The sequence below is a fragment of the Gopherus evgoodei genome, chromosome 2 (assembly GCF_007399415.2).
Source record: "Gopherus evgoodei ecotype Sinaloan lineage chromosome 2, rGopEvg1_v1.p, whole genome shotgun sequence".
Lineage (NCBI taxonomy): Eukaryota > Metazoa > Chordata > Testudines > Testudinidae > Gopherus > Gopherus evgoodei.
The window spans coordinates 13,151,235-13,171,500 of record NC_044323.1 but is presented as its reverse complement, the minus strand read 5'-3'; positions in this window follow the sequence as shown (position 1 = coordinate 13,171,500).

Here is a 20,266-nt window from a genome sequence, read left to right as displayed (position 1 = left end):
TCTCTTTTCTGTGGGCTATGTAGTTTGAAAGCGTGATGACTTTTCTTCTGTGCTCTCAACATTTCGGCGTGTGAAGAGAGCAGCCATTTTATTCTCAGTGCCCCTGTAACCCGACAGGGGCGACACCCTGCACTCCCATGGAGAATTAACTTTTGCTCCACTTGAAATACAAATTATTTCCACTGAAATCGATACTTCCATACAGAGTAACCACATAACAGCCCCATGCTCCTGGCAGATGTTGGGATCTTTATACTGGGTATTTCTCTCTGCTCCCACATCCCCAGAATCACACTTGGGGGGATTTTTCAGAAACTGCAATGGGATGGAAGGGTTCTGTGTGTCACAGGATGGGGAAAGAGAACCTTTTAAAGGGCCAGAAGATGCCAACACATTAGTGGTGCAGAGCAGCAGAGGGAGTTGCACAGGAGATTTTTTTGTCATCTCCTGCAGCCAGGCTCCCTATGCCTAAAACTTCAGTTCCAGAGTAACCTTTCCTAGAAGGGCAGAAATTTGAAAGTTTAGTCACCGCCACGCGAGCGTGCAATTGGCCCGAGGTTATCTAGAGTCACCAAAGCGGCCGGGCGAGCCCAGGTTGGTTATGGTCTGATAAATGCACACATCCCCAGAGGTCAGCACTCATGGTTTCTGAGACACCTTTGGCTTTAGGTTTGCATACTTTGGTTTCAGGCCCCATTAACTTTGGATGTAATTCTAGTGTAGTTTCACTAGGAGGTTTTTGCTCAATTATGCAAAGTTCAACCCAATGTTTAGCACGGTGCCTTTCAATATAACTTCCAGCAGATGCGTAGGGGTCACTTAGTGTTTTAAAAAGGAACTGCTGAAATGAATTTTACAATCCTAAGTGAGCTGCTTCATAATCCCTCGATCTGCTTCAGACTGTCTCATTTTAATACTATTTGCCAGTCACTTAAAAAAAAGAGAGAGAGATTTTTAGCCTCGTCACATTTGATACACTGGCGTTTCCCAGCACTTAATCCTGCTGTCACTATTTCTAAATAGTTGTTAAATCTCTTTAACAATATTTTTAATCATGGCTGAACATTGCAGTTTCCGGTACATGCCTAAATTGGGATTCTGGAGCAAGAACTCTCACGTGACTGATGAATGCCTATTTTTAATAGTAAACTGTGGATTTAAAAAAAATCCCAACACGAACTATGCTTGGTGTTCCTGGTGAAGTTAAGCTTTCATGGCAAATTTATATTCAAGCAACAACAACCTCCCCAAAGAAAAAAAGGCTTCTGACACCTTCGCTGTGGAATCAATGGCTCTCCTAAACACAGTTTTAACATGCTCTATGCAAGCCAATTGTGGTTATATAATACTGGCTCTGAAACAGATGCTACCCTGCTAGGGCTGGGAGATTATAACTGGAATGCACAACTAACGGAAGCTTTCTGACAAATGCCGTCGTCCCTGCCAGCCAGATGAAAGCAATGAGCCAGTCATTCTGAATTGTCTCACTCATGCTGCCTTTCTGGAAACTCAGAGGTTCTTGTTTACTCTTCTCAGCGCACACGCTGACTTCCAATATTACCTGGATTAGACCCGTTTGATTTTTCTGGCTAAAAAATGGAAAGAGCTCTATATCTATTCTTGTTTAGAGGAACCAATCCTACAAAAAATGTGGTGGCTGGAGAAGAAATTGGACTAGAGTTCTAGCAGAGACACAACCAGACATTGTGAATACAGCAAGAGTTAGTCTGGATCAAGTAGCTCAATTTATAGGCAGCTGGATGTGCGTTATGGGGTTGCATTTTGGAAATGATGGACTGTAACAGTTGTTAGGCAGGGGCATATCATCACTAGGAGGAAGATGATATATAAGATCTAGGGTGGTTGAGGCTCTGAGTGAATATTTCTTCATGTTCCTTTGTGATTTGTCTCGTTTGGTGTATCAAGTGTCCAGTTACTTTTTTCAGTAGCGTGACTTTGCTGAGTGGCATGTGCAGCATAATGCCATCATAAAAATGGCATCGACCTTTATCACTGTGCCCCATAGAGATATTTCGTAACTCTTAGCTAGAGAAACACTAGCTTAATAACCAATTGACTGTGACTATGCCTGAGAAAATGTCCTGCATGAGCATTAGGTTTTCTACTTGTAAGTATTTGTATTATGTATCAGCCAGGCTACGTCTTCACTACCCACCATATCGGCGGGTAGCAATCGATTTCTCGGGGATCGATATATCGTGTCTCATCTAGACGCGATATATCGATCCCTGAACGTGCTCTTGTCGACTCCGGAACTTCACCGGAGAGAGCGGCAGTAGCGGAGTCGAAAGGGGGAGCAGCGGATGTTGATCCCGTGCCGTGAGGACGGTAGGTAATTCGATCTAAGATACTTCGACTTCAGCTATGTTATTCACATAGCTGAAGTTGCGTATCTTAGATCGATCCCCTCCCCTAGTGTGGACCAGCCCCCAGATACCAGCCAATGTCAGAGACCCATACAATATGGTAAGAAACAGCCCCTGCCACAGGATGATTAAACTAAATAGACAGACCTGCACAATGTGAGAGGGGAAGCAGAAGTACAGTGAGAAAATGTGACTTTACTTAAGGTTACAGCGCAGCTCAATGGCGAAGTCAGAACTAGAACCCAGAGCACTGGCCCGGGACTGTAGAGATCGATCCATTGGGCAATACTACCACCCTGCTGTGTGACCATTCTAGAGCACTGCTTAATGGCCAATCCCCCCTTGCCCAGAGGGAGGAATACAGGGTCTGCCAACACTACCACAAACACAGGGAGGCTCTCATTGCAGTGTAGTGACAATTACAGGCCCAATTGCCTTCCCACTTGCAAACAAAACCTAGAGGAATTCCAGTGAAGTTACATTACTGTAAATTGAGCATGAGAGGAGAAATGGGGCCCTATGTCTATATGGGGGTCAAAGGAGCTCACCCTACACATCATGGAGTTTTTCAAAGCCCTGTCACTTATTGAGGTGCTGTTTTTGGGAGAGGAGGTAAGTAGGTGAAAAATTAGAGAACCAGGAACAAAATATAAGCAAGCAACTGTTAGCAATGCTTTGAAGAAATATTACCAATGTTATTTTATTTGACCAAATGTGTCCATCACTAAGGCCCACGTACCACATTTACAGATTATATAGTGTATAAGTCAAGTGGCTCTAAGCCCATCCTGAAGAATCAGCAGTCCAGGCCCACATTCATCCCACCTGGGTAAAAGCTGAGAGGAGAGAGGGTTACCCAAGACCCTGAAAAAATGAGGCTTACATTGTGCTGAGTCTTTCACCTCTAGACATGGGTGTAACTCCAGGTCAGGTTGCTGATAGAGCAGAGTCAAAAAAGTCTCTTGCTTGCAGTGCTTAGAGTTGGTCCAGAGACTCAGGAAAGATAGAATGAGTCAGACCAATGGGGTAAGCTGGTTCCAGAGCCATAGCCCACCCAGAGAACATCTGGCCTCCCAGTACTGAGTAATACAAACCCAGGGATGATTGAGAGCACTCCATTTGACATCAGCTGTTACGGAATCTGCTGTACCCCCAGTAGGTATTGGAAGAACAAAAGTGAGAGAATTTCAAGCCTATTAGTATTGTGATACCTAACAAAGTGTGTAACCCCTTGAGTTATAGTCTTCTTACCTCTCTGTTCCAACTGAATACATTCTTCACTTTCTCTCCAAAGGTGGTTCTACTGCGCAGACATCGCACAAGTAAGGCAGGTATCAGGAAGCCCTTGCTATGGGGCTGTGCACCAAGATGACCTCCTGAGCCACTACAGCAGGGCAACCAAAGGCTGGGCTGATACAACTCTCCAGCTACCAGTTCATTACCTCCCCTCAGTGGAAAACATAGCAAATGTAGAGGCTGCTACACTCCTAAGGATGCAATAACATTTGAGGAGACACTCTGCTGCCAATACCTGACTGGTGGCATGGTGTGTGGAGGATTCTATAATACTGATAGACTCCCTTAGAAGAGTGGCCATGTACTTGGGCTGTTCATTGCAGAGAGAATTGGCCCCATCAGCATAAAGAAGAGACCAGTGGGGATCGCAAGTAAATGCTTTCAATTGTTTTCTTGCACTAGGATAATATTTTAATCCCTTTTGTTCAGTTTATGTTTGACTGAATATATTTAAGCTACATATAAAATATGAAAAATACTCACAGTCATGGAGATGGGCTCAGGATATGCCGAGTCTTTCACCTCTAGACATGGGTGTAACTCCAGGCCAGGTTGCTGATAGAGCAGAGTCAAAAAAGTCTCTTGCTTGCAGTGCTTAGAGTTGGTCCAGAGACTCAGGGAAGTTAGAATGAGTCGAAGGCCCAGACCCTCAAAGGTGTTTAGACACCTAACTCCAATTGAAATCAATGTGAGTTTAGCACCTCAGTGCCTTCAAGGATCTGGGCCTAAATGCTCAAACTTGGCCCAGGCTCATCGTCCTTTCATTTGACTTTAGTTTTGCTCTTGGCAAGTCAAAGCCCTGATGGGTAACAGCCAAAAGCCATTGTTAACCAGTGGGCTCCATGGAATAAGCTGGGGGTCTCCATTCCCATTTCCAGAGAACAGACACCCACATTGTCTTAGCATATATGCACTGTGTCTCAGGAGGCACATGACCAGGATTCATCACCGAATTTGGTTCGCTGGTTGGATCATTAGCTTCCCCATCTTGGGCCAGGGATGGATGGGGAGTGCGATGTGAATGCTGATCCATGCCCCCAGACACCCAAATGAAAGGCCAACTTCACCTTTCACTGTAAGTCCATTGATTGCTGTCTAAGATTGAAGAGGCCTTGTATACTGAACATTAATTGAGTAATGTAGTGGATCCCATGTTGTACCTGTTCTGTGGTTAGAGGACATGAGGCTCCAGAGTGGCCAAGGTGGCATGTTTCACAAGAAATGAATCCTTGTAAGAATAACCCCTCATAGAGGCAAGGGGAAGAGAGGCAGAAGAAGCTGGTGATGGAGGTGCTCTTTTAGATAGGGTGACCAGATAGCAACTGTGAAAAAACGGTACAGGAGTGTGTGTGTGGGGGGGGGGTAATAGGTGCCTATATAATAAAAAGTCCCCCAAAATGGGACTGTCCTATAAAAACAGGACAGCCGGTCACCCTACTTTTACAGCATCACCAAAAGTTAACTTAGAGAGGTTGGGGGCCTATCCTTAGGTACCCAGTGCCCAGTGGGCTCTGCAAGCCAAAAATGACTTCTGCCCAGGTACTTACATGGCCCCTCATTGCAATAGTATCTGAGCACCTCACAATATCTCCTGTATTTCTCCTCACACCACCCCGTGAGGTAGGGATGGCAGAGAGATCTGAAGACTGTAGCAGAGTATGGAATTGAACGCAGCTCTCTCAAGATCCAGATTAGCACTCTAACCACTAGACCAGCCATCTTCTTGGCCTCTCTGTGTCCCCAGCTATCATGCAATCATGGAGAGCAACCCCTCCTACTAGAACATTGGGATAGGCCCTCAGGATTTCACTTAGCACCCTGCAGGATAGAAGCCTGGCTAAGCTGTAGAGCTCTAAGCCTGTTCTGCACCACGCTCCAGATTTGGCTCATTAATGAAGCCGGCACTTGGAGAGCATGGTCATGGGCCTGGGCCCAGTAAATAGGATGTGAGACGGCTGAAATTGGCCAGCCTTGCCTTGAGAGCGCCGTCACTGCTGTCTGCGACCGGGCATGAATGTTTAATACAATATCCAAGTGTCAACATCAGGCCAACACTGACAGTTTGCCTGCTGCTTCTGGCACCAATTCATGGAAATGACATTTACTTAACATAATGGGCCTTACTGGCTTTACAACTGAAATATTACATATTTTTAGTGTGTTGTGACAAGGACTATTGGGTCTTGAACCTTTTGGAGCTGCAGAGACATCATTTTTAGCCTGGGATACAGTTTGTGTTTTCCTGTTGAGTTGGGCAAGGGGCATACCAAAAGTTCTTACATGCCTGTTCCCTCTGCATGGAGGGCCAGCTGAAGTCATGAGACATGCCCAGATGATCCTTTACAGATTGACAGTAATCATGCTGTTGTGGTTAAGGGTGTAAAAGGGTGAAACAATGGATTGGGGCGGGGGGCAATGCTCAGTTTTGGCTGAGTCAGATTCACTTGGCTTATTCCTGGCCACAGGTTGTGTAACAGACTTTTATGTCGCCAGTGAGACAAAATGGCTGCAGTGGGAGGAGTGGCCCCTCTCCCTCCATCACCTCTTGTGAAGTGAGGTACTTGGTAGGAAGGGGGCAGAAAAGAGGACGGAGCAAACTGCAAGCTTTTTACACTCTTGGGCTGCCAGCTTCTTCTTGAAAATTTCTGGATCTTTCCTAGAGGGGAGGCTGCACAACAAAGACCACGCCTTGCATTCCTTCTGGCCATTTACTTGGATGCTAGCAGACCTTTGAGCTCTGCCAACATTTTATTTTGTGGTTGGTTTGCTATGCAATTGTAACTGAGTCCTTTGAGGTTTTGTACCTCTTAACATTGCATCCATTTTAAAAGTATAATATATCTTCCATTCGCAGTCCTTAAAAATAAAGAGTACATTTCTGCCCACAGATATCCCTGGAGGGGTAAGATGATTCCTGATCATTTACATAGCTTAGGAAAGGTGCGTCCTTGCCAGATGACCGCCTCCCAGAAATGTCTTGACAAAAGTACATATTTTCACCCTTCCCTGTGTTATGTCAGTTTATAGAGCAGATTTAAACACGCTTATATATGAATGGATTTTTTTTTTGGTTTGCTGGCAATTAAAAGGTTTGTTTGGGGTCAAACTGACAATGGAAATTTCAGCAAATCAAAAAGTGAAAAAAAAATTCATTTTGAGTCAAACAGAATGTTTTGTTTGCCCCAAGATGAAACATTTCATTAAGATTTTAAATACCTACTTTTAAAAAGCAATTTAAAAGAAATTTTGAAACAAAAAGTGGTTTTTGAATTTAAAAAAAAAAAGAGGGTTTTGTTTCAAAAGCCCTTGATGTGAAATGTTTTAATTTTTCAGTTTGTTTCAACTGAAACAGTTCAGCAAAGCTGACACAAATTTGCAAAATGTTTCGGCGTCACCAAATCCGTATTTTTCGCCAAAAAAATGGTATGGTGTGAAAAAGGCACACCCAGGCACGATGCAGTTAAACCAATCTAACCCCAGTGTAGCCAACGCTAGGTTGATGGGAGAGTTCTCCTGTCAAACTAGCTGCCGCCTCTTGAGGAGTGGAGTACCTATGCCAGTGGGAGAAGCCCTCCTCCCATGTAGGTGGTGATGCCATTCGAGTGCTACAGAGGCATAATTGTCCTGCTGTATAGTTTAAGTGTAGATAAGCTGTTAGCTATATTCTAGACATTTTTGATATCTCATAAATAATCCATGAACATTTAAACAAATTCAGTCATCTGCCTCCTCTGATGTAGCCAGACACTTAATCAGAAGTCCCCCAACCTCCCCACAAACCCCAGTCCTAACCATATTCTCCACCCCATCCTCATGAAAGTCTGTGGAGCTAGATGGGCTCTACATGAATTCATCTCTTATGCTGGGTGAGTACAGAGGCTGCTCAAGACAATCTGCTTTAGACAAAACTTCAGTGTGATGCCACCCTTCTCATAGGCCTAAGGCAGCAGAAATAGCCCACCTATCCCTCTGTCATTAAGGAGGGGCAGCTGGGCCAAATTTGAGTGAGTAGCGTTGCGACCCCATATCCCAAATCACAATGTCGTGCACTCAAATTTGATGTGGCATCCCTCTGCTGTCTTAAGCCCACTGCCTAGTTTGCTAAAGCAGATCCTGCGTGAGCGTGATCAAAGCCTACTGAAGTGAATGGGAGTCCTGCCACTGACTTCAGTTGGTTCAGACGCTACATGGGTGTGGTGGGTGCTTGTCTCTAGGTCAGTCTCTGTTCAGTTTGTAGTTACTGATCTTAATTTCCTTGGAAATTGTGTGGCAAAGCTCTTAAACGGGAATGGTTAAGGGTGCAAATAGGGTGAAACAATGGATTAGATGAGGTCAAAAATTCCTCTTCATAAGGATAGAGATGGAGGAAATTAAGGTATCACTCCTAAGAGCATGTAAGAGCTTGATTATTCCTATCAATTTAGCCACGATATGACTCTGAGAGAGTCTTAGGCAACGTTGAGTAGGAGATCAATCCAATTTAGCCCGGTAATGCCAGGACAAGTGGGATTAACAGGCAGTGCAAAAAGAATAAAATAAATGTATACTCCAGCTGGGATTATCTGGAAGCCCCCAGCTAAAGGAAGAGACAAAAAGAGTGTAAAGTGATTCCTTCAGGACCAGTTATATTTCATAGCTTACTCGTTTGTAGGGATAAGCAGGCAAGGCTTGGGGGAGAGCAGAGGTAAACATTTCTGTATAATGTTGCTTAATGCCTGTTGTGGCCTTGTATGCAGCTGCAGAATGAGTGCTATGTTTCAAGAATTCCTGGACTGTTACATTTAAGGGGCCACTTTTTCAGAGCATCTCTCAGTGACATGATACCGCTAAAAAAATCTGTACCTTGGGGGCAGACCAGCCTGACCCAAGAGCTTGTTAGAGAGATGAGAGTTTGGAATATAAACCCCAGTCCTGCTCCATGACAAGCCAAGGAGAATGTAGTACAGCGGAGCAACAAAGGTGTCTCAGAGTGAGTCATAGCGGGATATGTTGTCAAGACCCTGGTAAGAGGTGTCTGTACTCCATGGCATTTGGAATGCCTACATTAGTGACGGCAGGAAGATCTGAAAGCATATTAGGTGAGGGGGAGACTGGTAGAAACTGGGCATCCTGGGGGAATATGGAGCCCCATAGAGGCTTATTTCCATAATGTTACCGCATTGGCCTGACACCACGGGAGAGGTGAGAGAAAGGCCAGAAGTCCAAGCATATTTTGCCAGTAGCTATAAAGGAATTAACATGTATTTAATCCAAGCTGTCAGTGGCTGCAACAATCACAGCTTCCATTTTAGTGCTGAGTCAGTGCTTGGATGAGCCTTACAGCTTCAGGGTTTTGTGGCATACAGGCCTACTATGCAAACTGCCACTCATTTTAATGGAGTGGGTTGTCATGGCTGGGGAAGCGCTGCGAGAGGCTGCCATTCCAAGGTTCACTGGGACAAAGAAATGGCTCCTGAAGGCCCTCAAACAATGGTCTATCTCAGGGCTCAGTTTTAGCACCGACACTTTTCAACTTCTTCACAAATGACTTTCCTAACACCACTTCCTGGCATTTTATTTATCTAGAGAAACATAATCCCCTTGAAATTCCTGAATTCTCTAGTGAATATGTGATCTTTCATAAACCACATTTCTCTGAGGTATAAAGTATGCATCAAACATAGCCAGAACCCTTCGATAGTAATCTTTGTGACTGTCTTCAGTAAAGTCAAAGGATTTAAAGATATGTTCTGTTTGCTTCCAAATAGCACAAACTGAAGAAGATACATGTGTATCTCCAGTTTCTTTGTGGAGTTTGTTTGCAATTTAAAATCTTGCAAAACACTGTCCATTGTGAAGACTTGTGGAAGTTGCAGTTCCTGGGACATTGGAGATTGTTGATGAGAGCCTGCAACATTTGTTGCTTTGTTCCTTCTGTTTCTGTTCTTAGTTTACTCCTGACACCATGTCATGTTCCTGTTCCAGATATGGACTGGCTATGGAGCTTGCTTATACACACACCAGATGTGTTCATAAGATCCTTGAAGCTCTGCCAGGTATGGCTGAGGTTCATTTAAATAAGGCATTTTACACAGTGCCACCTAGTGGCGGAATAATATAATACAATTTAGCATCCCATTACACTTCTCCCGTCACAGGGTCTCAGAGCCCTGGCTCCAGCCCAAGTCCTAATGTCTATATTGCAATTTTCTAGCCTTGCAGCATGAGCCTTGAGAGCCCAAGTCAGCCAGCCTGGGCCAGCCACAGTTATGGTGTGGGTCTTTTATCACAGTGTAACCATACCCACAGATAAGCTCTTCAAGGAGGCCATTGCAAGGGGAAGGAAGTCAAAGACCAATATGGTTCTAGGCTTCAAGACAAGTTCTCACCTGCCATAATTTCATTATTTTTGGCACACTGATTTTTACATTTTTGGGCATTTGTGGAGGAGGAGAAGGACTTTGAACACTTATAAAGATGGGTGACTTCCACCCGCCCTAGTTAATTTTTGGCATAACCCATGTTTACTGCTGTCTGGAGCCTCAAAAATAAGATTCACACCATGAGTTTGAGGATTAATCATCCAGTTAAGGTCTCACCTTTCAGATGGTAAGTGAAAGGTGGGAGGGAGTTTGTTCCTACTGACCAGTCTGAGGGAGGGAGTCATACCTGGGTCCCAAAACACCACCAATGAACGAAGAAGATCCTTTTCAGTATATATCAGCATATAGACAATGTGCCCAGAGATTTGATGGCATCATCATCAGCTGGGCGGAAAGCCAGTAGCCCACAGTCTAAATAAGTCAGTGGGCACTGACCAAAGAGATGTAACATAGTTTGAAGTTAACCACAGCTGTATCGCGGGTCATTAGAAAAAACCCATTTAAAGAGATTAGCCACACAATTGTCCTATATGAAACCTGTTCAGAGATGACCATAGGTGCCTTGGTAGAGCAAAACCTGGCGGACAGATGGTTGGGTCAGTGATGAGAGAGTGTTTAATGACCGTCTCATTGCGCAAAAAACATATTCCACCGTCATGTCCGGTGGTGGCATAAATGCCCATAAAGGGTGTTTAGAAGACAGGCGAGCTGGTGGGTGATTGAAGAGGTCTGCATACAATGGCAGGTTGCTATTATCATGATCTTGGCCAGCAGCATGACAGAGGCCTTCCCACAGTGAAGGTGCTGTGCTATTAAGTATTGGTAGCTATGGGAACGGTGTTGCTCATAAAGTTCTGGTAACAATACACATAGCACTGTTAAGCTCTACATTGCCCAGCCTTGTCTGAGAAAAGTGACGCCAGACAGGAGCGCAGTCCTCTGCTGTTGAATTGCAGAGGGAAAAGGCTGGTGTTTGGGTGCTTGGATCCTAGGTTGAACCAGCCAATTTTCTGAGGAAGTTGTTCCAAGTGCTGACTTTGGTTGCCATCTTCCTCAAGTGGCTGCGGTATGTTAATGCCCTATCCAATGGATGCGGGGGGGGGGGGGGGCGGAAATGGATCAGCATTCACATCATGCTCCCTGTTAGTACCCGGTCTGGGCCGTGGAAGCTAATGATCCAACCAACAGACCAAATTCGATGATGAATCCTGGTCACATGCCACTTAAGGCATGTTGAGCATACGCTAAGAAGAAGCTTACGACCCCAGAGAATTGCCGTCCTTCGACTTTCAAGCCATTGGACTTGCGCTCTGAATGCTTCAGCTTAATGTTGAGGGCCTGTCAGCTGCCAAATGCAGCATCATTAGTGCCTTTTCAGTAAGTAATGAAGATTATTTTACTGTTTTTATGGCTGTGGGGGCTCAGCCGATGATTATGGCATACTCAGTGTAGGCACTTCCTATGATGGGAAAAGAGAAAGTGATGGACTAGCTTTAATATGTAACAACGTGGTACTTAACCCTTTGAGTCATGCGTGACCTCTGCTGCCAAAAAAAAAAAAAAGGCTGGTGGTTTCACTTTGAACGCACCATTTTTTCCTCTCTGATTTAATGGAAGTTGACTTGACTTTACCTGCATTAAGAGGATTTGATATAATTAGATGGGGCCAAGTGATCCCAGTTTCACAAGCCTGGTACATAGCCCCCTCTCTCCCCCCCCTCATTAAGAGGTTGCAGCAGAATAAAAGAGCCTCTTTCTCAGGCGAGCCATAGTCTGAGAAACGCTATTTTACTGTAAACCTGCAGTGCGATCTCAATAGCAGAGAGAACTGCACCCATTTCGCTCAGTGGGAGGGGCTAAAGTTCAGTGCGGGGAGAACCAGTGCTTTTTTCTATGTACAGGCTGTAGACCTGCTCCTTTTCCCATTGAAATCAGTGAGAGTTTTGTCACTGGCTTTAGTGGCTACAGAACTGGGCCTTGGAATGTGTAGTTTTAGTTACAAATGACCTTTCTGAACCTCCAGCTGGAGCCTTCTAGTTGAGCTACAAGCGGCTTGGGGCTCAGTGCTATGTCCTTAACAAAGGAAGGTAGGATTGCACAGTCATGGCCTGACGCTATAGTTAGTCCCAAATACAGGTGGTGCTACTAGTGCAGAATTCTGTAGGATTTGAGAGATATTGTCCTGTCTTAATGATTAGAAGGAAGGGTTGCTACTTGTCTGGGTTTTACCCAGACAGTCTGGTTTTTGGCTTCTGTGTCCAGGTGCCATTTGACAACCCGTGATGTCCAATTTTAAATAAAATGCATAAGCAACATCAACAAACATACTGCTTAAGTGCAATGTATTGTTTAGTGCTGAAACGTACATTCTATATTTTTGTGTTATTTTATGCTAAATATGTGAAAATATGCACTGTTCATTCACTGCCCTTCAAATGGCATGTAGCATGCTCCCCTGTAGATATGGGATATGGGATTCTAAAGAATTGGCCTGCAGTGAAGTTGTGTACTTCATTCAACGGGGGGATAAAGCTGTCCGGCACTTATCTGGGATTTTCTGAAATCTCAAGAAGATGGGTTAAATCTTGACACAGATCTCTCTGTCCATGGGTGTCACTTTTTTTTGTGCACATTCATGTATTTCAACCTGCAATCCTGAAACTGGAGCGTGACAACACACAGTCCACCGAGATCTTCAGTGTACTAAACAAAGTGCTATGCAATCGAAAGTCTCGCATTTCAGAAAAGTTTTTTGGTTTCAGAGTTAACCAAGCACTGAAGAATCTGCCACCAAGAAGCATTCAAATGCAATGCTTTAGAGGTCTACCAAATAAGTGCAGAGTACTTCGAGAAGCGGTTTAATTTCAGACCAGAGTCCTACCTACAGAAAATTGCCATTCTCAGCTTGAAGTCTAAATCCACATTCCCGTTTGAGAACCTATGTGAGATTTCAAGGATTTTTGCTGTATACATAGATGGTGAACAACTCTTCAGTGACTACTGCACCCTGAAAGAAGCACTACCAATGATGAACTCTCAGTGGACCAGAATTGGGCAAATTCTTTTGACAAATGTGATGCACCAAACCTTTTGAAAATTGTAGAATATGCTTTTGCAATTCCAGTCAGCAAGGCATTTGTGGCGCGAGTGTTCCGCATTCTGCAAAACCTCTGGGGCAATGAAAGAAATTGGATGTCTTCAAAACTGGTCAAGTCTGAAATTTGCATCAAGTTCAACCTCAGTGTGTCTTGTGGGGAATTTTATAACTTTGTACTGGAAAACAAAGAACTCTTGAAAGCTGCAAAAATCAAATGGAAAGTACACATGGAAGAAGTAGGAGGTAAGATTTGTATCTTGTCAGTATGTTTTAAGAAATGATAGCATTTTTAAATTACAAAATACAACTATCTGCGTAAGTAAAATATGCATAATCATATCTTATTACTGATATGATTTGACAAAGCCCTGGCTGGGATGATTTAGTTGGGGATTGGTCCTGGTTTGAGCAGGGGGTTGGAGTAGATGACCTCTTGAGGTCCCTTCCAGCCCTGATATTCTATGATTCTATGATTTGTACCAAGATCTGGCAGTATGGGTGTTTGACCTAGGCTAATTAAAAAATATGTCTGGTTTTGGTCTGTGGAAAAAGGTGACAACCCTATTAGAAGGTAACTGTCTGAGGGTGGACTTGAACCAAAGCCCTTTAACTGAACCCAGAGTTTTAAAAACAGAAGTCACTGAGACTAAGGGAATCTAATCAGTCTTGGCATATTAGAGATATAAGGGGAATTGGATTTGATTCTGACTCTGTGCTGCAGTTTACGAATGTTAGTCTATAAGATGCCACAGGACTCTTTGCTGCTTTTACAGATCCAGACTAACACGGCCACCCCTCTGATACTTGTCTCCTCCTGTGTTATTCACACAGGATAATAGAGTTGTAAGAGGCAATCAGTGCAGCCTTTTGTACAATAAGAGCCATATATAGGGCGACTTGCTCAGCTGACCAGGGCACATAGTAAATCCATCTCAGAGTAATAGCTGCACAGACATGCAGTCATCCATTGTACATATTCACAGAGATCACATTGCAGGATTACTTACTGAAACTCATACAAGAGCCCCACATTCTGAAGATACTATTATTTTATCCGGAGCATTTCCCATTGTTAGAGGGGACTTAGAGCAATGCTTAAAGGGATCTTTCCCAATACTACAACCGGCCTCAGGTTTCTTCAGATGAGCCTCTCACAGGCTGTGCTCCTGGTTTCCTCACCACAACGGGACAGGCCTTGGAAAACTGCCTTAGGTCTCTTACTTCCCTAACAAGGGCAGGAAGTTATTTATAACCAGTTTTCCCCTTCCTAGCTGGCTTTGCTGCAGCCTGCAGGGAAGAAAACCAAGCATAGGTGGGAGCTGGGCCTGTACTCCACTTTAAGGCCTAGCTTGCTCTGTAACAGGCCTGGATCATATCTTCTTACTTGTGCTTTGGGGTCTGAGACAGACTTCGGGGCACCACCAAAGAGACAGCAAACAATAATAATAATAATTCCCAGTAAACACACCAAGGGCCAATAGCCTGGCACTCAGAAATGCTTGGGGTATCTTTCAAGTATTTTAGTGTCTGGCATGTCCAAGCCAATGAAATCCTTTGTGTTTTCAATGGACATTTTCTCTCACAACTCTTCCAAAGTGCTCCAGCTGGAAGGAACAACTGTAGGGCTGAGAGGGTAGCTCTGTCTCAGCCAGGGAGGGTGCAAGGATGTTTTGTGCCCTAGGCAAAACTTCCACCTTGCGGGCCTCCACCCCCGAGCTCCGTGGCAGCTCCCCACCCCCACCTTCACCCTGAGGCACCCTCCTCCCCGCAGAAGCTCCGTCCGGCCAAGGGAGCCATGCAGCAGTTCCCCGCCCCAGCTCACCTCTGCTCCACCTCCTCCCCAAGCCCACCATCGCCGCTCCACTTCTCCCATCTCACAGGCTTGTGGTGCGAATCAGTTGTTTGGCGCCGCAAGCCTGGGAGGGAGAGAAGCAGAGCAGGGTGGTGTGCTCGGGGAGGAGGCAGAGCAGAGGTGAGCTGGGGCAGGGAGTGGTTCCCCTGCATGCCACCCCCTCCCCCCTTACTTGCTGCAGGCGGCCCTCCCCGCATCCCCCTGCCCCAGGGCCTTTCGCCTAAATGTTGATGACGACCGGGGTGGCCAAAGATATGTCTGCCAGAGTCACCACCGAAGGACCCAAAATGCCTGCCCCCCAAATGTTAGTGCCTTAGGAGACCACCTAGGTCGCCTAATGGGTTGCACTGGCCTTGGTCTCAGCCCTGCTATTTTGACAGGTTTTCCAAGCCTCCTGTAAGTCTATGGGGAAAATCCTTTCTACTTGTTGCATTCCCTGTTGTCCACACACTTGGGAAAGTGTATCCTATTTGAGAGCTTCACCTCACAGCCAGTTGTATGGAGCACTTTGGCTGACTCATCCCGCAACATGTGAGGAAGTATTAACTCTCAGGGCACACCACAAGCACCCCTAGTTTCAGCACCCCACCCTAATCCATCACAAACCAGCAGCTTCAGGGAGTGGGAGGGCTGAGAGCCCCTTGTGCAGGAGAAACTGCCCTGTTCCATCTGAACCAGGGCCAACACAAGGAAGCAGACAGCAGCAGTGACAGCTGTAACCCTATTGTCAGCCCTACCCCAGGCATTGGCTGAGACAGGAGCCTCAGAATAACCTGCTGTAGGAAGAAGCCAAGATTCAGCCCCCCCACTGCTGCTTTCAAAGGGGGATACTCTGGCTCCTCCCCTAAACTTGAGATCCCTTCTCACGGAATAACATTTCTGGCAGGACACCGTGAGCAATGGTGACGTGACACATTTCCTTTTAAAAACTTTAGGAAAGAATGGAGGGAGAGGAAGAGACTCTGAGTCTGAATCTTTCCTAAGCATCCAGATCTTGAGTCTTTAACACAGTGACTGAAATTCTTGTGATTGTCTGACAGCCACCCTCGGGGCCAGCCCAGCTGGTACCTCCAAAGCTAAAAGCATGAGCTGTGACAGCTTGAGCTAGAGAACTAAGGCTTTCTAGCTGCACCTGCATGAGACTCATACAGATTGGCCCTGTGTCATAGAGCATGTCTATCCTGTAGCACCTCCTGCTGGCCAAGCATGGCATTCCCTCAGGGTCTCTATACCCACGTTTGCTCTCTGTCCCTGGGATTCACATGGGTTAGTCCTCCAGGTGGGTCACTCTCAGGGCTTCGCTTCCCTAGAAGGGTACTGACGTCCAAACAAACAATGCTTGCACAGGGCTTGGACTCCTCTTTAGTCTACTTTCTGGGCTGCCTTTCAGTCTCTCCCCTCTGCGATGGAGCTGCTCCCAGGCTGCTCCCTTCACTAGAGCCTCTCACAGTCTCAATCCCTCTGGGCCACTTTTCCAACTTCCCCACTCTGAGCTAGAGTGGTGATTCTTCAGAGTCCTTCCAGACCCTTCTTCAGCACCTTTCACTGGAACCCAGCCTGCTCCCTGTGGTTTTTCCCCAGCCTGATATTTCTCTGCCCTTTTATGAGGCCCTGGTGGTTCAGGCTGTCACCTGATCCAAATTAGTCTAGGCCCAATAAGATGAGAGAGCTAATTATGGCACAGGTAGGGCTGATTACATAGGGCTGGCTAGCCGCAGGCCTCATGGCCTTTAAATGGCCAGGTCACCTGGTCACAACCCGTGACACATGCGCAAAATTGTTTTGCAACTCTACCTTAGATTGTAGCTGAAATGAAGATGCCTGCGTGGACTGGCATTTAAAGTATGGTTCAGCTAGGTTCCGAAGCGCGACTGTAAAAATGGAACTGTGGGGTTCCAAATTTGTTTGTCTGTCAATCACACATCAAATGTGCTGAGGTTACAAATGGAAAGATTTCCTAATAACCAGTCCTGCAGAATCAACCTGGCTCTTTCCTCCTCATATAGCGTGAATAATAAAGGTTCTGCAGGCCAGATTATGCCCCCCATTTTATGGGTAATGTAGCCCAATTTTTTCCAAAATACACAGTCAGTGGGGATGCACAGGTGTAAACTGAGCTAAATAAAAAAGCCGTTGCTGATGTCCAAGAAGGATTTGACCTTTATTAAAAAAGCAGTTATGAAAAATTAGCAAATCTGGTGGAAAGCGAGATGGCAGACCTGGCATTACACTACATAGCAACCTCCCATGAATCAGGACTGGGCACTGCTGACAGATGAACAGAGGAGCTCAAACCCCATACATGGTTATGACCCTATCCTGGATGAGTTGGACCACCTCTGAGCGACACCTGAGGGGTCTCGGTATCCTTTACACTTTAGCAACACTTGTACAGCACGTCATGCTAGTAACATCTCATTGAATTGAACTGACCTAATTTTCCTTTAGCTGTTTTCATGCTGCAGGTTAAGAGCTGTAAAACTGTATTTTTGTCACCAAGGTGAGTAGCTAGGACCATGGATACAGATGTGAGGGGTGAAAGCCTGGCTCCACTGATGTAAGTGGCAAAACTGCCATGGACGTCAAGGGGGCCAGGAGTTCATGCAAGGAGTGGATCTCTTGAGTAAGAAAATGACACTGAACATGGTCCCTTTTCAGTGTGGCATGACACTTTCCAGTGTTCCCACCTCTCACAATTTTGTCACAAGCACTGCACGATTCAATGTTTTTCTTAAAGTCCCAGCTTGTGGAGTCATGTGAGTGTGTAAGAACCTCAGTTTTCATTAAATAAAAATCCTTCCAGCCCTCATGGTTTTGAAGAAAAGCTTGAAATGTGACCCAAGTGCACCCTGAAGGCCTAGAAATGGTTTGAAACCTGATGTGATTTTCAAATGGTTATGTTGTGTGTCATAAACAGATAGCTAAGGGTTAATGTCTCTTTCACCTGAAACACCTGACCAGAGAACCAATCAGGAAACCGGATTTTTTCAACTTTGGGTGGAGGGAATTGTGTGTCTGGGGTCTTTGTTTTCTGTCTGCCTGCTTTCTCTGAGCTTTGGAAAAGTAGTTCTACTTTCTAGTCTTCTGTTTCTAAGTGTAAGGACAAAGAGATCAGATAGTAAGTTATATGGTTTCTTTTCTTTGGTATTTGCATGAATATAAGTGCTGGAGTGCTTTGATGTGTATTCTTTTTGAATAAGGCTGTTTATTCAATATTCTTTTAAGAAATTGCCCTGTATTGTGTTATCTTAATACAGAAAGACTATTTGTATTTTTTCTTTCTTTTTATATAAAGCTTTCTTTTAAGACCTGTTGGAGTTTTTCTTTACTTCAGGGAAATTGAGTCTGTACTCACCAGGGAATTGGTGGGAAGAAGAAATCAAGGGGAGATCTGTGTGTTGGATTGCTAGCCTGACTTTGCATTCCTGTTTTCAGGATTGGGAACAGAGAGGGGGAGTCTCTCTGTGTAGTTTCACAGAGCTTGTGTCTGGGTATCTCTCCAGGAGTACCTGGAGGGGGGAAGGGAAAAAGGATTATTTCCCTTTGTTGTGAGACTCAAGGGATTTGGGTCTTGGGGTCCCCAGGGAAGGTTTTTCAGAGGCACCAGAGTGCCCCAAAACACTCTAATTTTTTGGGTGGTGGCAGCAGGTACCAGATCCAAGCTGGTAACTAAGCTTGGAGGTTTTCATGCTAACCCCCATATTTTGGACGCTAAGGTCCAAATCTGGGACTAAGGTTATGATATTGTGTAACATTGTACAGTCACTTTTCAGAGCAAAAGAACACCCAAGACTGGAAAATCCCAGCTCTCTAGTGAAAGGCACTGTCATATCAATAGAGTCCATAACTGTGATACGCCTACTAACCATGGAACTGAGTTTAAGAACTCCACTCTGGTAAAAGCGCATGGCATGTGAACTGACTCAAACGGCTGGGTTGTCAGCTTGCTAAAATAGCTTATGCGGAGGTGCTGACAAAAACATACCCTCACTGCAGCCCAACACCTTCAGTCCTCACAGGGTTATCAGTGACATTTGACTTTGAAGCATTTTTCACTTGCTGCCAAGAGCCATACCACTTGGACTATTTGCTTTCACATGTTTTCCCTTTGACATGGGTGCTATTTCTTTGTCATATGTAAACACTCAGCAGGATATCCATGTTTGTTCTTTGAAAAAAAGGGAATTTATGTCACAACGATATGTACAAATGAACACTAAGAGATTGCCTTTCTCATTTGCAATTTCAAGGTTGTTTTTCTGTGTTGTTTTCCTGGCTGTTTTCTCTCTTATTTAACCCACTTTCTGGTCTCTTCTTAGCACCCATACCATTCAGCTGTAAAATTCATTGCTGTGGTCAGCAACACAACACTCTTACTGTCACTCTGCAGAAGAGTCTTTTGATACTAGACCTTCGCAGTGGCCTGCCTCTGATTACAAAGCCATCAAAGTGTCTATTTATTTGTGCCACTACTGCTTTGGCTGAGGTCATTATGAAAATTCTCGCTAAAAACAAAAGAAGTTGCCATAGCTTACTACAGCAGCACTCCCTAAACTGACCTGCACTCATGTTGCACTAGGAATTTAACCCAAACTGTTAACTGCAATCTCTTCAAAGTTGCCCATGAGTTTAGCCATACAAATCCCATGAAAGTAAACAGGAACTAAAGTCATTGTAAGTATTATGACAATAATCCTTGGGCAACTCTGAAAATGCAGGGCCTGATTCTGAGCTCACACTGATGTTAGCTTCATCGGGTCTCATCTTCCACTGTCTTTGTGCTTTGTGTAGTCATTTACCCACAAGCAAAACAAGCCTAATCCTCGTGTAAAACTGACGTAGCTTTACTGACTTCAGTGAAGTGCCACTGATTTATACCAGCTGAGTATCAGGACCCCCAGCTTTTTCCTCACGACTGCTCAGAAGTCAGTAGATGATTTACTCTTCAGAACTACTTCCATCTTGTAAGAAGAATGAGGGCTTGTCTACATATACAGCTGCACTACTTAAACCCAGCTGTGATTTTAAACTAGTTTTGTTGAACTAGTGCAAAAAACTGTGTGAACACTAATTGTAGTTTAAACCAGGGGTAGGCAACCTATGGCATGGGTGCCGAAGGCGGCACGCGAGCTGATTTTCAGTGGCACTCACACTGCCTGGGTCCTGGCCCCCAGTCCAAGGGGGTTCTCATTTTAATTTAATTTTAAATGAAACTTCTTAAACATTTTAAAAGCCTTATTTACTTTACATACAACAATAGTTTAATTATATA